The sequence below is a fragment of the Spermophilus citellus genome (genome assembly GCF_964194105.1).
Source record: "Spermophilus citellus genome assembly, chromosome: 9".
Lineage (NCBI taxonomy): Eukaryota > Metazoa > Chordata > Mammalia > Rodentia > Sciuridae > Spermophilus > Spermophilus citellus.
In genome coordinates this window covers 122,607,559-122,619,845 of record NC_138191.1, presented here as the reverse complement: position 1 = coordinate 122,619,845, position 12,287 = coordinate 122,607,559, and the positions used below count along the sequence as shown (strand labels likewise).

The following is a 12,287-nucleotide window of genomic DNA, read 5'->3' as shown; positions in this document are numbered from 1 at the left end:
AGCTGGCAAGCTGTGTGGTTTAGCGGGTCGTTAGCTTGGAAGTAATCTGAGAACAGTGTCTCTGGAGGCCTGCTGAAGTCCTTTGAAGTTTGCAATGGGGAAATGACATATTGCTTCAAATTATAATTCAGAATCAAGCAGAGCCTGCGTGGGCACTACGGGAGGCCACAGGAAGCCGTTGTTGGGAATTAAGTGCCTTGGGCTTCAAATTAATAGCCAGCTGCATATTGCCGATTCATTTTCCCCAGGCTCCACAGCCAGACAGTGGTCAGTAGACGGATATGCGGGAGAGGCCGTGCGTGCCCCAGCGTGCTGTGCCCATGCCAGGAAGAAGTCACCCCAGGGAGCCTCGTGGAGAGGGCTGGTGACTCTGGGGGAGGGCAGTGTGGCGGAATCCAACCTGAGCCAGGCCTTGACAGCCACGGATCTGGAGCAGAGGAGTCAAAAGAAGAGATGGGGAAGGCCTTGTGGGTGAAGAAGGTGACAAAGCCTAACGACCTAGAAGAAGAACCCTAGGAGGTGTGTCTGGGAAACATGATACAGAGCATTTCAGTAGTGAGAAGTTACGAAAAGAAGTTCAGTCTAGCTTGGTAGGTCCCTAGGTCTCCAACGACAGGATTGTGTCCTTTTCTGTCTCTGTGACAAAAACCAAACCAAAACAAAACAAAACCCTGATATTGTCAACATTTAAAGAGGCGAGGTTCATTGTGGCTCAGGGTTTAAGAGGTTTCAGCCCATGGTCCTTGGGGCCTGTGGCAACAAAGGACATCGTGGCAAGAGTGGGGGCAGCACAGGACATCATGGCGAGAGCAGGTGAGGAAGGACCCCCTCACTTAAAGGTGGCTGGGTAGCAAAAAGAGAGAAGGGGGATAGGGTTGCAGATCCCCTTCGAGGGCACGCCCCCAGTGACCTCACTTCCAATTAGGCCCCGCCTTTTAAGGGGGCCACCACCTTCCCCCAGCGCTGCAGGCTAGGGGCCAAGCCTTAACATGCGGCCTAGGGGGGTTTTTCCAAAGTAGAGCAGGGGTTTAATCATTTCTCTGAAGATAACGGGGAGACATGAAAGGTTTATGAATAAGAACATTATAAGACAAGGCGGGTGTCTGACTCCAATTCAGACCCGGTTAGTGAAAGACTATCCAAATGGGATTGAGATGGGGCTCAGGAGGATTTAAGTCATCCAGAGAGAAATATTGCATGGATTCATTTTTTTGGGGGGAGGGGGGCGAATGGGTCTTTGTGGGAGGGATGGTCGCCTGTTCTTAGTTGGGAAAGCATGAAGTTGTTACAGTTGTTGTGCGACGCTTAATATAGATGGATGTGGATGCCAGGGGAGCCTACTACTCACTTGCCAGTGGCTCTCAGCCCCCATCTGCCCTTTCCGCACTCCGCTGTGTATCAGAGAAAGTCAAATTGTATTTCCCAGTTTCCCTTGTGAGCTGGCTTTTGTTTAGGTTCACACCGAAGGCGTGGGTGTGATAACTAAAAAATGCAAGGAGGAGAGGATCCACTCCCTTTCTACCTCTGGATTCTGGTGTCCTCTTTGGCAGCAGAAGTAAATGATGGTGACTGCATTGGCTCTAGTGGGCCACAAGGACAGGAACAGTGACTTGGAAATATAGGCTCCTAGGTTCTTGCTCAGACAACTGAACTCCAATGGCAAACAGAAGCCTTAGGGACACTGTGCCTCTGAGCATTTTTTTTTTTAGGTGTAGTTAGACATAATACCTTTATTTTATTTATTTATTTTATGTGGTGCTGAGGATCCTATCCAGCGCCTAACACGTGCTAGGCAAGTGCTCTACCAATGAGCCACAACCCCAGCTCCGCCTGTGAGCTTTTGGAAACATTTTTGCTCTTATGTCCCAGGTTGATAGTGATTTCCTGAATTTACTAATTTTTCTATCCTTTACCTCCCCTCTTTTTTTCTTTCTAATATTCTTGTCACCAGTTCCATTATTAATCTGTTCTATCTAAAATATCTACTCTGTTTTTTTTCTTTTCTTGATCTTGATTAGTCTGGTACCTACAGAATTTCTTCATTTGGCTTCTAGGATACTACCAGGCTTTCCTTCCATCCTTCTGGATGTCCCTTTGAAGTCTCTTGCTAGATCCCACTCTTAAGTCTGACTCCAAATACTGGGCATGAATATTGTTAGTGATCTTTCATGTTAAAAGTTAGTTAACTTTCCAGTGATCCTAAAGATCTATCCTTAAGGGTTGATGATATAGCTCAGTTGGTAGAGTGCTTGCCTTGCATGCACAAGGCCCTGGGTTCAATCCCCAGCACTGAAAAAAAGAAAAAAAAAATCTAGTCTTATCTGTAATACAGCCCTATAATCTAGGCCCATTGGCATAATCTCATTTTACATAGGGGCGGGGAATTGAAGATTTTTGGTTTTAACCCCCCTACAGATTATTTCATTAATCCTATCTTTTGTGTGTGTGTGTGCTGGCACTCAAACCTAGGGCCTTGCACATGATAGGCAAGTATTCTACTACTGAGCTACATTCCCAGCTCCTCCTTAGTGCTATCTTTGCGTGTGTGTGTGTGTGTGTGTGTGTGTGTGTGTGTTGGGGGCCAGGCACTAAGATTGAACCTAGGGATGCTTTACCACTAAACTATATCCACAGTCCTTTTTATTTCTTATTGTGAGATAGGATCTTGTTAAGTTGCCCAGGCTGACCTCAAATTTGTGATCCTCCTGGCTCAGCATCCTGAGTAGATGGGATTACAGGTGTGTGCCACCATGCCCAGTCCATTAATGCCATTTTTGGAGGTAATTTTACATGTTGATTTTTTCCCTCTGAGGCACAGACTTCATTTCAGACCATTATAGCTAAAAGGAGCCCAAGAGTTTTGCTCACCACTAGGATATTACCTCAATAAAAACTCCACAATTGAGCCGGGTGTGGTGGCGCACGTCTATAATCCCAGCGGCTGAGATAAGAGATTATGAGTTAAAAGCCAGCCTCAACAACTCAGTGATAACCTGTCTGTAAATAAAATGCAAAATAGGGCTGAGGATGTGGCTCAGTGGTTGAGCACCCCTGAGTTCAATCCCTGGTACCAAAAAGAAAAAAAAGTCCCACAGTCAAGGTTCTGGTTATCTCCTTTGCAGGTTCAAAAATATTCTTTTTTGTTGAGCCTGCCTAAAATCAATCAAATTCAAGAAAGTACAGTAAAGGGGCTGGGGATTTGGCTCAAGCGGTAGCGTGCTTGCCTGGCATGCGTGCAGCCCAGGTTCGATCCTCAGCACCACATACAAAGATGTTGTATCCACCGAAAACTAAATAAATAAATATTTTTAAAAAAGAAAGTACAGTAAAATGTTTATACTTTTCAGATGTTTAAAATGAAATGTAAACCACCATTTGAAACAATAAGTTCCTGAGGAAGGGATTCATTGTTTTAAGATAACTAAAGAACTCCAATGATATTATTTGTGTCCATGAGCATGGTATATCTTCATTTATTTAAGTCTTCTTTAAATTCTCTTAACAATATTTTGTTAGAGTTTCCAGAATTGAGGTATTATAAATGTTTTTAAAATTTTAAGGATAGGGCTGGGGATGTGGCTCAAGCGGTAGCGTGCTCGCCTGGCATGCGTGCAGCCCGGGTTCGATCCTCAGCACCACATACCAACAAAGATGTTGTGTCCGCCGAGAACTAAAAAAATAAATAAATAAATATTAAAAATTCTCTCTCTCTCTCTCTCTCTCTCTCTCTCACTCTCTCTCCTCTCTCACTCTCTTAAAAAAATAAAAATAAAAATTTAAGGATATACTTTATGACTTGTGAAGTTGAGGCAGGAGGATTGCAGGCTTGAGGCCAACCTCAGCAATTTAGTGAGGCCCTCAACAACTTAGGAAGACCCTGTCTCAAAATAAAAAAGTAAAACAGGCTGGGGATGCAGTTCAGTGGTAAAGCATCCCTAAGTTCAATCCCTAGGATGTCCCCCCAAAAAGAATATATTTAAAATATTGTATTGGTGCATTATGATTATACATAATAGTGGGATATATTATGTCATATTCATACATGCACATAACATAATTTGATCAACCTCATTCCCTAGTATCAAAATAGACTTTTTTTTCTATTTTCTTTTTATACCAGGAATTGAACCCAGGGGTGCTAAACCACTGAGCCACATTCTTGGCCCTTTTTAACATTTTTATTTAAAGACAGGGTCTCTCTGAGTTGTTTAGGGCCTTATAAGTTGTTAAGGCTGGTTTTGAACCAGCAATCCTCCTGCCTCAGACTCCCAAGCTGCTGGATTATAGGCATGCAGTATTGTGCTCAGTTAGAATATTATACAATTTTTAAAAATCTGGCTTTTCTTTGTCTTTCTTTTAGCATTACTTGCAAAGCATCTTACCATGTCTCTAAAGGATTTTATTAACACGAGTAATAGCTGCATAATTCAGATGGCAACTTTTAAACTACTATATTACTTAATACTTTTTACTTAATACTTTTCCTTAATGATAATGTCTTCTTCACTATGTTTTGTAGCATTTGCTTCATTGTGTTAAAAGAAGGTCTAGTATTTTACTGGGCCCCTTGGGGAATGTAGTTTAGAGTAACTGCAGACTGAGTTCCAAACCCAACACACCAAATAAAGAGGGTTTTCACTGAAAATGTCAGTTTACCTTGAATATTTCCCCATCATGTAATCAGTCTTCATTTCATCCCAACAATCAATATATTATTCATTTGCCACCTCTTACCTCTTTTAGTTTTATTCCAAGGATTTTGGAGGGGAGTGGCGGTGACTATTGATCAGTCTTAAGGCAAATTTATTCTTGAATTTGATCACTCTATAATACTCCACATTGCTACATGGCTGTGCTAACTGCCATCACAAATAATATAAAACATATCTATCATTTATTCATTTATTTCATCAACAAACACTTTAGTGAGGTGACATCTAGTATGTGCTGTAGGAATCTGATATATTCATCTCAGTTTCAGAGCTGAGTAAACATGGTTTCTCCCGCCCAGGGACTTTCAGGCTATGCGATTCCACTAGAAACAAATCTTTGCAGCCACTGCTGGCCGTTGCTGGTTGTTCCTGGAGGGCTGGGTCATACCGACTTGCTTTTCTCAGCTTCCTGCTGTATCCAACTGCCAATAGAGTCCTGAAGACTAGATAGGATGATCACTGGGCAGTTTGCCTTGATGAAAGCATCTTCCAAAGCACGCCAACTTAGGACAAGACCAATTTCTTCCAGAATGTTCTGAACCTCTCCCCTTCCCACCAACATACTTCCTGGATTCTGTGGAAGCTTTGTGGCCAGTTGAGTCTGCCTTCCCCCACAAACCTCAGATCCTTGCTTTAATCTCCAAAACACAGGTCTCCCTGCCATCTGTCTTCTTCCACACCCTCCTCTGCATTCTGCTCCATGTTGCCTCTTCCTGTTGCTTTGCTCCTCTCAAGTTTCCACTGCACCTGCTGCAGCCTCACCCCATACCAAGCTTATCAGGAATGCGAGCTCTCCCTAGAAGCTCCCCTCTACCTCCTTGTCCAGCAGACACCCAACTTCTCTGAGTTTCTCAACCGCTGTCTCATGAAGATGTGCCTAGGTGCCCACTTCTCAAATGCCCAAGCTCAGGAGTTCTTTTCAGGGATGCCTCTGAACCATTTCTAAACTAATCCCCTTGGGGAGCTTCCTGTTGTTCTTCCAATCAACTTTCTCTTTCATTCTTTAAATCTTCTTCATTCTCAGATGTCCCATAGGACCTCCTATGTGTTAACCTGGTGTCCTGCCAATCCCCATTGGCCGGCATCTGGGTAGTAGGGGCCATCAGAGCCACGCCCAGGGCCCCTGGGATTCCTCCATAGTTTGGGCACACAGTTCCTCTGTGCTTTCACTCTCCGCAGCCAGCACTCTGTCCCTGTCTGTGGATTGTCCTTAGGTCCCCAAACTCAGAGAACCAGAGTGGCTCCAATTTACATCTTCCCTCTCCTCCAGGGCGGCTCTTACCCTTTCACTGATGGGTTTAAGTACTTGGGCAATTGAGGCAGGAGATTCCCCTGAAGGGTGAGCCCAAGTCAGTTACCCTTCAGGGACTTTGCTGTCATTGTATGCTTGCTTGACCTCTCTACCTTCCTGGTTTTTTATTCCACTTCACTACAGGTTTTTCCTAGGAGATATATATATATTATACTGGAGATTGGAACCAGAAGCACTTTACCACTGAGCCACATCCTAGCCTTTTTTATTTTTTATTTTGAGACTGTCTTGTTAAATTGTTTAGGGTCTCACTAAATTGCTGAGGCTGGCCTCGAACTTGCAATCCTCCTGCCTCAGCTTCACAAATTGATGGGATTACAGTATGCGCCCAGCTTCTGGAATACTTTCTAATAACTCACTGTGCAAGAATGCTCATCTAAGAGATGGCTTCTGAGACACCCAATCTCAGACAGTCAACACCTAGATCGTCTCCAATGAGGTCTCCCTCATTTCTTCTACTATGGAAGAGACACTTTCCCTTCAATACATGAGCCAGGTACTAGCCTTCTCCCTCCTTTCCTGCCTCTTCTCTGCATCAACATGACCTTCCTAGGAAATCGTATCTAATCTCATTGCTGCATGTGCCTTCTGTATTAGTTTCCTATGGCTGCTATAACAAAATAACACAGACTGAGTGGCTTAAGTAGAAGCTGATAGCCTGACAGTTCTGGAGGCTAGAAATCCATGATTAAGATGTCAGAGGGTTGGTCCTTCCGAAGGCTGTAAAAGAAAGTTCCATTACTCACTCTTAATTTCTGGTGCGCTGTTGGCAATTGGCATTCTCTCACTTGCAGATCTCTGCCATTGTCTTCATGTGACATTCTCCCTGTGTGTGTGTCTGAGTTCAAATTTCCCTTTATTATAAGGACACTAGTCATATTGAATGAGGCCTCACCCTAACAAACTCATTTTAATCAAATTATCTCTATCAAGACCTTATTTCTTGGGCTGGGGATGTGGCTCAAGCGGTAGAGCGCTCGCCTGGCATGCGTGCGGCCCGGGTTCGATCCTCAGCACCACATACCAACAAAGATGTTGTGTCCGCCGAGAACTAAAAAATAAATATTAAAAAATTCTCTCTCCCTCTCTCTCTCTCTCTCTCTCTCTCTCTCTCTCTCTCTCTCTCCTCTCTCACTCTCTCTTTTTTTTAAAAAAAAGACCTTATTTCTAGCTGGGGGTGGGGGGTTGTACACCTGTAATCCAGCTCAGAAGGCTGTGAGGCAGGAGGATCAAGAGTTCAAAGTCAGCCTCAGCAACTTAGCAAGGCTATAAGCAACTCAGTGAGACACTGTCTCTAAATAAAATATGAAAATGGGCTGGGGATGTGGCTCAGTGGTTAAGCGCCCCTATGTTTAGTCCCCAGAACAACAACAACAAAAAAAGATCTATTTCCATATATAGGTCACATTCTAAGGTACTGGTTTGAACACAACATACACATTTAAAGGGGATATAATCCAAACTATATTATCCCTAGAGAGAAATTGAATAATTTTTCCCTGCTCCATGGGTCAAAATCCCAGAGAGGGGAAAATGGGGTTTTGGCATGGTAGCTACTACCCATGAACCAGGTATTGGTTATTTGGAATTTGTTGGAGACTGTTCTGCCCAAACCTTGCTGCCTGTTTTGTAACACATAGCTCAGCCTCGTTGTGTCATGAGCTGTGTATAGTAACATTCAGCCTCTCCTAGGTTTCCCACATGCTCAGGTTAATTATAATGATTCCAACTTCTGTTTCACGTCCCCTCTCACCATGCAGATTCTGAACCTTGAGTCCCATTGGAACAAAAGTAAAGGGCAGGCCCACGAGAGGAGCTTGCTGTGGTTCAGCAGGAGAAAAGCACTCAGGTTTTACACACGCAGGGAGGTCCAGGTGAAAGGGACAACCCAGGACAGTGGCCAGGCACTGGGCTGAACAAAGAGAAGCATTCGTGGGAATTTCATCTCCTGCTTTTAAGAAGAAAAGGGAGTTGGGAGCACGCCTCTGGCATCTACTGTTTCTCAAGAAGTATGTTCAGCTCAAAATAATCCTGAGGCCAAAGTGACATATTTCTTTCTTTCTTTTTTTTTTTAAAGAGAGAGGAAAGGGGGAGAGAGAGAGAGAGAGAGAGAGAGAGAGAGAGAGAGAGAGAGAGAGAATTTATTTATTTATTTATTTTAGTTCTCGGTGGACACAACATCTTTGTTGGTATGTGGTGCTGAGGATCGAACCCAGGCCACACGCCTGCCAGGCGAGCGCGCTACCGCTTGAGCCACATCCCCAGCCCGAAAGTGACATATTTAAAGGTAGCGTATTCTGCCACCCTGCAGTCACCTGCTAAGGTAGTGAGGGTTAGAATGTCAATAGGGGTGGGGGGAGTGGAGGAGGCTGGGGTTGTGGCTCAGAGGTACAGTGCTCACCTAGTATGCTTGCCTAGCATGCGTGAGGCACTGGATTCAATCCTCAGCACCACATAAAAATAAAATGAAGGTATTGTGTCCACCTATAACTAAAAAAAAATAAAATAAATATATTGAAAAAAAAAGAACGTCAAACGCTGAAATTTTGGAGATGCATGTGTCAGTCCATATCTGTTTCAGTCTTTTCTTGGGCTTTTTTAAAAAAAATTTTTGTTGTTGATAGATTTTCATTTTATTTATTTATATGCAGTGCTGAGAATTGAACCCAGTGCCTCACACATGCCCGGCAAGCGTGCTACCGCTGAGTCCCAGCCCCAGCCCCAAGGGTCTTTAGTTTTTGCAACTGAACAAATTCCTAAGTTGATCCACATCCAAGATGCATCTCCTTGAAATCTCCTTCTCTTCTGATGTTTCCCGGTCAGTGTGTTTGACCTTCATCTACTCAGAAATTGGAGAGTGTCTTCTCTAAGAAGCTAAAAATAATGTGTTTCTCAGCCTCCTTTGAAGTTAGAGGTGGCCAAATGACACATCAGCTTCGAGTTTCTGGGAATGTTGACCTCTAGTCTTTAATCGTCCCTCCCCTCATACATAACCAATCTCTGAGTCTTCTTGATACTATTTCTTAAATCTTTCTGTTATGAGGTGAATTTTGGTTCCCAATTTTTACGTTGAAATCCTAACCCCCCCCCCCCAGTATCTCACAAACAATTCTAATTGCTGATGTAATTGGTTAAGATGAAGTCATCGTTATTTTCTGAACGTTTATACTCCCCAAATTCATATGTTGACATCCCCCGTGAGGTGATGACCTTAGGAGGTCACTGGGTGGTGGGAGTGGAGCCCTCTTGAAAGGGTGAGTGCTCTTCTAAAGAGGCCCCTCCTCCACTGAGGACACAGTGGCGAGGTGCTGCCTATGAGAAGACGGACCCTCAGCAGACATCAAATCTGTTGATGCCTTGATCTTGAACTTCTCAGCCTGAGAAATAAATTCCTGTGTTTATAAGCAGCCCAGTCTCTATGGTATTTTGTTACCATAGCTCGAACGGTCTGACAGCAATACTGGAGCAGGGTGGACCTAAAATCCAGTGTGCCTGTATCAGACACGTGAAGACCGCGAGAAGGCCGTGTGCCCACAGGGGCAACACTGGAGTGAATGTGGATGCAGGGACCATGGCTCCCACCAGAAGCTACACAGAGGGGAGGAAAGATCCTACCCAGAGTCCCTAGGTGCCCTGTTGACACCTTGACTTGGGAACTGTAACCTCTGGAACAGGGAGCAGATACCTTTCTGTTGTTTTAAGGTGCCTGGTTTGTGGCATTCGGTTACTGCAGCCCAAGGAGAGCAGCACTCTCTAATCCACTGGCTCTCTCCCTGGTCGCCAGGCTCTTGTGATCCTGCAAGAGCCTCTAGAATGGTCTTCCCGCTTCCTGGGTTGTTTCCTTTCCATTCATTCTCCAGCAGTTTTCTTAAGCTCCAGTTACTCCCCTGTGTACCCACCTTCCAGGGGCCTCTCAGTACCCCAAGATGGATTCTGAAGCCTCTTACCCCATACACACGCCCCCTCTGTGCCCTTACGGCTTCACCCTGTCCTAGATTTTTCTGGTACTCTCAATGACTGCAATGCCCCATTGTTCCTACTGGCTGACCTCTGGCTTTAATTTCCACTTGGGAGATGTTCCTTCTCCCAAGAAGCTGTCCCCAACTCCTCACATAGTGCCCATGCTGAATGCTTTTGTAAAGCCTGGCTCTTGCCCCTTCAGAGGAGAGATGCCACTTACTGTGATGCTCGTCTGTCTGCCTCCCTAGTCTGTGAGCTGCCCACAGGAAGGGGCTGGGTCATTTTAGTATGTGACATCGGTGCCTCCTTGTGACTGGCGCATTTCGGGTGCTTGATCCATTGAGGAAAACAGAAGGCTGTCTCTTTTTGTCATCTTCTCCTCTGTGTTAGCCACCTTTCCCTCACTATGACAGATTCCTGAGACAATTGACTTATAAAGAAGAAAGGTTTATTTTGGCTCACAGTTTTGGAGGGTTCAGTACGTGATCAGTTGGGCTGTTGCTTTGGGCCTTGTCAGGCAGCACAGCACATCATGGTGGGAAGTCATGGCAGAGCAAAACTCTTCACTCCTGGCCAGGAAACAAAACAGGAAGAGGAAGAAGCCTGGTCCTACAGTGTGCTTCAAGGGCAAGTCCTCAGTGACCTAAGGGCCCCCGCTCAGCCCTGCCATCTACCGATCATCCTGGGGACCAAGTCTTCAACATATGAAGCTTTGGGGCACATTCAAGATCCAAACTATAGCATCCTCTACCGGTTTCACATTTTGAAAGATCTTCACCATCAAACACAAGTTATTTATTCATTCTTTTCTTTTCATTCTTTTTCTTTTTTTGTTTGTTTATTGGGGATTGAACCCAGGGATTTACAAGTGCTTTACCACTAAGCCACATCCCCAGCCCTTTTTATATTTTATTTTTTATTTTTATTTTTAAAGAGAGAGTGAGAGGGGGGGGGGGAGAGAGAGAGAGAGAGAGAGAGAGAGAGAGAGAGAGAGAATTTTTAATATTTATTTTTAGTTCTCGGCGGACACAACATCTTTGTTGGTATGTGGTGCTGAGGATCGAACCCGGGCCGCACGCATGCCAGGCGAGCGCGCTACCGCTTGAGCCACATCCCCAGCCCATTTATATTTTATTTTGAGACAGGAGCTCACTAAGTTGCTGGGGCTGACCGTGACCTTGAGATCCTCTTGCCTCCTAAACCTTTGGGATTACATCCAGCCCTTTAAAAAAAATGTTATTTTGAAACGGTTGCTCAGGATGCCCTCAAACTTGTGATCCTCCTGTCTCTCGAATATCTGGGGCACAGGATGCACACCTGTAATCCCAGCAACTGGGGAGGCTGAGGCAGGAGAATCACAAATTTAAGGCCTACCTCAGCAACTTAACAAGAATCTGTCTCAAAATTAAAAAAAAATAAATAAATAAAAAGGGCCAGGGATGTAGTTTGGTGAGAATGCAGTTCAGTAGTAAATCATCCCTGGGTTTAATTCCCAGTGTCAAAAAAAAAAAAAAAAAAGATTGAATACCTGGGAATACTAGTGTACCCTTGTGATTGACCACAATCTATGAAATTAATCTTTGTGGATTTATCAGAGAAATTAATTTATTTTTTCTATCGAAAATAGTTGGAAACCTCTCTAAGCTGTTTTCTTTCAGGGGAATAACTAAGGACTTAGAAATCCTGGTTTTTGAATCTATCCTTCCTCTACATTTATTAGATAAGGGAACTGAGGCCAAGAGAGGTTAACATAACTTAGAGTTTATAGGAAGTCTATGGTAGCACCAGGCCAAAATTCATGTTTTCTGACTTCTGCCCCAGGGTTTCTCTTGTTCATTCGCAGCAGGTGAGACTTCAAGAGGTCAGATGTAGCCTGCAGGTGAGTGTGTGACAGTGGCCATCTAGGGGGAGGGGAAAGGGCTGGATTTGCAGCATTTGTGGTCTCTGTGGTGTCGGTAACCCTTGGCTGATCAGGCTCCCTGTGCGAAGCCTCTGAACATAAGTGCTGGTCCACGCTGACCCCGCCATCCTGCTAGGTACAGTCATGAACTTGGACATTGTCGATTCATGTTCTCAGGAGACTTCCAGAATCTCTTCCTAAAGGTGGTGCTGGAGGCTCCTGCCCCTTCGAAAGTAGCAATTGCCAGAACATGCCAAACTCGGGCCACGGGACTGTGTAAAAGGCTAAAAATAAAATGCAAGGATCCCAAAGGAATGCCCTGTGGAAATGTGACGGGGTGGAAAACTTGTCTGGGCAGAAAGTGCTATTTGCTGTCATGTGTTAGACCCAAAGCCTGGGATAA

General features: G+C 44.5%; 1 long non-coding RNA gene across 5 annotated transcripts in view; it reads left to right on the top strand.

Annotated features, from left to right (window-relative positions):
• Positions 1–11,828: 11,828 nt before the first annotated feature.
• The window catches only part of LOC308656321, a 90,137-nt gene continuing 89,678 nt past the window's right edge, over positions 11,829–12,287 (top strand). For all 5 annotated transcript variants that reach the window (XR_014023695.1, XR_014023696.1, XR_014023697.1 and 2 more), the window contains exon 1: positions 11,829–11,863. This is a non-coding gene — a long non-coding RNA (uncharacterized lncRNA). The remainder of the gene's footprint in view (positions 11,864–12,287) is intronic.